Source organism: Myotis davidii, unplaced genomic scaffold (assembly GCF_000327345.1).
Source record: "Myotis davidii unplaced genomic scaffold, ASM32734v1 scaffold159, whole genome shotgun sequence".
In the NCBI taxonomy this organism is placed as follows: Eukaryota; Metazoa; Chordata; class Mammalia; order Chiroptera; family Vespertilionidae; genus Myotis; species Myotis davidii.
The window spans coordinates 676,441-681,333 of NW_006291231.1; the positions used below are offsets into that span (position 1 = coordinate 676,441).

Consider the following 4,893-nt stretch of genomic DNA (forward strand, 5'->3'; position numbering starts at 1 on the left):
TTCGCGGTGCCTGAGTACCGGGAGGAGGGCGCCGTGGTGGCCAGCCGCGTCCGCAGGCGAGGACAACAGGACGTGCTTCGAGGGTAGGTGGGCAGCCCGCACCAGGGGAACCTCGGCTTGGCAGCTTTCCATCCTCCCCCTCCCCTGATCTAGTTCGGCGGCTAGAGCTGCGGCCCCCTCCACCAGGCGACTCCGAAGACTTTCAGGAACGCCGCCCTCTTTTCCTCTGCTGTCTGCGCGCGGGCCTCCCTGGGTGCGGTTGGGCGGCAGATGGGTCCTAGGCCCCCGGGTGCGTATCGCAGAGCGTCTGCGGAGCCCAAGGTGCAGGAACAGGTTCCGAATGTCGGGAGGAAGGAGCGCTTGAGCCCACCGCGCCGGGTCTGGAGGAGTCAGCCTGCTCTCCCCACCGTCGGGGGCGCCGCTCCCGAGCCTTTTGTTTGAGGACGCGTGCGGGGCTTACAGTTCACCCTAATCAAGAACCCAAGCGCTCCACCTTTCGACGCCTCTTCCTTGACACGTCGGGGCCAAAGGAACAGTTGATCAGGAGGGACAAGGGCAAGGATTTTTGAAACGGAATGTTCCCTTTGTTCTCTGCATCCGGAGGCTAGAATAGTAGCAAATTATATGTTTCCATGTTTCTTTTCCCTTTAAAAAGGCAGCAACGGAGGGAAGATGAAAGGCAATGTTTAGACATTGCTGGCCTCCCCATTCCTGTGACTAGTCCATCTCTTTCCACATCTGCGCCCCAAACATTTGAAGGGTAGTTTGGGTTTGTTTGTTATCCTGAAACCTACTCTGTTAGGGCTTTGCCTATGAATACCGCTAATGTGTTATTGCACCCCTCCATCGCAGGCCCAACGTGTGCGGGTCCAGGTTCCACTCCTACTGCTGTCCTGGATGGAAGACGCTACCTGGAGGAAACCAATGCATTGTCCGTGAGTGCTTGGCTGGGTTCGCAGCTTGGGGTAGCACTCTAAGGCCCCTTCTCAGGGTGGGACCTCTTGCATTTAGTCTTTTGGATACGTAGTTGCATTTAGAGTCCAGTGGCCACATAGCATGATAATTAGGATGTGGCCCTGTTTGAATGGTGGGGAAGAAGCAACAGGTTTGTATCAGCTTAGATTTCACTTATAGACTCTGCTGAAGGGCAATAATGATAAAGGTTTCAAAGATACTTGGAAGTTTTATCTATGTCTATTAATACAAGCTGATGGGAGAGCACAGCAATTCCCTTGATAAACCAAAACCACTTTTTTCCTAAAAGAGCCCAGATAAGACCACAATGTGGTTATGTAAATTAACCGGTTTTTGACTCTGCGTGAGGTTTAGGCCTTAGGAAGATCAAGCTTTCTTAAGCCTTTGTACAAAACCACTTCATTGTATCTGATTTCATCTCAACAGCCACACAACATAGATATGAAAGGAGCAAATTTACACTTGACCCAGGTTAACAAAATTATTAAAAGGGAGAACTCTTCCAAATGGCTTGACTTTTTTTTTATTTTTTGGAAGACATTTAGATTTAGGATTTACAGACCAAAAATACCATCGTCTACTGTATATTTTCAGAGTGTGAGCCTTAGAACTTTACCAGTCCTGCATATCTGACCTTAAAAGCTTTGATTATTTTATTCAGTTACCAAAGTGTACACCCAGCTCTACAAGTTCTGATTGGAGAGGTTACTAGTTGTCAACCTCACAGTGATGGACTGTGGATGTCCTATTTCACGTGCCTGTGAATTTGTGAGTTGAAGTGTGACCCACTTTCCCCTGTGTGTTTAGATAGCACAGCCACATTTGTCTTGTTGGGAGGAGAGCCAGGCATCATAGACAGCGTATTCATTTAGGCCCGATCCTGACTTTAGATTGACCTTGATGTTCTCCAGGGAATAGATAATTATGCAACTGTGAACAGAGAAAAAGGGCAAGCCACACTAGCCAAGGGATAATAAGGATATAGTGGCATCTCTGACTCTATATTTATTGGTTTTGTGGGATTGAGATAGACTCTTAATTTTTTTTCAGTACAGTTTTTAAAGAACAAAATCTCAAGCGTTGTGGAGACATTTTAAAAAATAATTTTTCTACCCTAAAAATCCCACAACTCCAGTAAAGAGGCAAAACTAGGAAACAACAGTTGTGTTCTTTAAGGCAGTTCATAAATATTTAAAGTAAACTCTCTGGTGATAAGCCTTAGCTTTTATTAAAAAGAAAGAGAGGTGTATGGCAATCTTTTCTCTCCAACACAGAAGCCATATATGTGAGGCATTTATGGAGGGTGCATTTACTCTTTCAGGCCAGTAGGGTATTACTATGTCTGCTTTAAACTTACATGGTTCCTAGAATCCTAACACAGCTAACAGTCACTCACCACACACCTGCCATACTAGCCGGGAGTGACTGAGGCACTGCGGAAAGTCTGACTCACTAAATGTAATGAATGTGACTGCCATTATTGAGTTGGAGAGCAGCCGAGGAGAAGGGATTGGTTTATGGTACGTGTTGAAAATCTGTAAAGTCAGATTTTATTGGATCAGCGTGGAATGGGAATTCCAGAGAACAGAGCCTTCCAGAATATTTACAGTAGGAAATATAAAAAGAAAAAAGAAAGAAAAAAAGATCTTCCAACCAGTACAAACACCTCAGAGGTGAGATCACACCCCCACTGCCTTCTGAACTCCTGAAATGAGTCAGTGTTCCAGGGGATTTTTTGGTCTTTGAATAACACTGTGCACTTTACTTGTTTAGAAGATCAGTTTTAGAAATCTCAGAGTAACATTTAATATTGTAGACTGCATTTCTACTACTTGAAATATTTAGGTGCTTATGAAATACACTGGAAAGTACATGGATCATGAATCTATAAAAGACATATACTTGAAATGATCTTTATATATCCAAGAAACATTTGCTATACTTATGTCAAGAGATATCTGCAAAAATATTTATTAGTGCCTTTAGAAAATATTAAAAGTACCAAGAGTATAAAATAGTGCACAAAATAAATGGAGGGTGAATGTAATACCTTTATAGTCTTTTATATGGGTCGCACCTAAACTTTAACTTCTAATATTTCTGCACTAAATTCAGTAGTCCAATTATTTCAGCATTTAAAATGAGAATATATGGAGGTATTAACCAACTTGAAATCACTATAAAATCAAAATCAAGAATTTTGATTCCAGGATTTTCTGATGATAATACGTTTCTTTTTCTATTTATTGAATTTTCATCATTTTAACAAAGAAAACCTCTGAGGAAACTTACAAAAAGAGGATAAGTAAAATACAAATAGAAATTGAGGACCAACTTTAATTTTCTCATACATTTGTACATCACCATTCCTTCTCTATAGAAAGATACTAAAATGTCAACTTCTAGAATTTTAATGTTTGGCCTTGACTAGGCTTCATGAGGAAAAGAAGATATTAAAAGTAAAACATTCCTCAAACTACTGGAAATCTATTGCATTTTTATTTTAGTCTCTGTGTTTCTTTGTTATTGTTCTTAATTGTGGCCTGCAAAGATCACTGAAGTACTTCCAGGCTTCCAAATATTTGTTTCCAAAAGGATGGAATTGACTTTCTCACTTTCCATTTGTTTTTTAAAATCTTGTTAGAACATGAAGCAATGGAAAAGTTTGCTTATTAATTTATTTATTGGGAAATTATGTTATAAAGGCCATTTTGATCAGTGGAATGACAATGGGAAGGGGTTGGACCAGAAACAGCCTTTGAGACCTGAAGAGAGATGAGAACACTCCAATGTAATCCTTTGGTTTTATTTTACCAATGAGGAAATTAAACCCAAAGAAGCTGTATTTTCTCCCCTCCCCACACGTGCAGTGGGTCAGGGGCAGAACAAGCACTCAACTTCAAAACTCCTGCATACAATATACTCTTTACTGTGCCATGCATCTTCTCCCAACATCACTGAAATCCCAACACCCGGGTCTTCTCTCCCTCTCCCTGTGGTATTTTTGGATCTCATGGTTTTTGTGTGATTATGGAAGGGACAAAAATTTAGGTGAGGAGCATTCTTGCTTCTCAGTGGCTCACAGATATAGTGGACAAGCTTGTGTCCATGACATGGATCTGTCTGAGGATAATCAACTTCCAGCCAATCAGGCTCTCTCTGGGCTTAGGACCTGGGTAGGAATAGTTTGTATTCACCTAAGCCTACACTACATGTCTACCTGCTGGGGATGAGGGGGCTTTGAAATAAAATAATATTTTAATGAACATTTTTTCATTAGAAAGTTTTTGGTGATCAGAAACTCTAGTACATTTTAAGAATGGTCAACTTCATGGTAGGAACCATGTTCTTGCCTAAAATCAGTTTTCTATTTTCACACCATGATCTATGACATTTTCATTTATAGGGAATATTAATGGAAATGTTGGTGATATAATGTGGATGTCAAAGGCAATTTAGAGAAGAAAAACTATTATTAAGTTAGTTTGCTTCTATAGAACACACCCTTATCATTATTGGGGTTCTCCGAAATATTTGAAACTTGTGGGATCCCTCTCTAGCATAAGACATATATGCACATTGGCATAAATGTTTATAGCTAGTTTCAGGGTATTCCCAGACTCTCTCTCCTCTTTTTGTCTTCATGTACCCAGTCATGGAGCATTAAAGCACATAGCTTTTGTACACAAAGAGAGAATTCAGTTGTGGGTATAGAGATAAATCTCTCCGCTCCTAAATGAACTGACTCTAAATATGGGAGAGGCTTTCCATTTGAATGTGCTCAGCTAATGATTTTGAGGATCCATGGTATGTGCCTATCATTCTTTGCTGTGATGACCTTCATACCTTGGAGGTCACAGCTGCAGGAGGCTTTGACTCTCCCTCCATCAAAATGTCGCAGCAGCTTCTCTGAGCAGC

At 41.3% G+C, this 4,893-nt stretch overlaps 1 protein-coding gene across 1 annotated transcript in view; it reads left to right on the plus strand.

Moving 5' to 3' along the window:
• Positions 1-12: 12 nt before the first annotated feature.
• The window catches only part of FBN2 (fibrillin 2), a 248,313-nt gene continuing 243,432 nt past the window's right edge, over positions 13-4,893 (plus strand). Inside the window, exons 1-2 of the mRNA XM_006764368.2 lie at positions 13-83; positions 853-935. The gene's annotated coding sequence lies outside the window, so the exon portion shown is untranslated. The remainder of the gene's footprint in view (positions 84-852; positions 936-4,893) is intronic.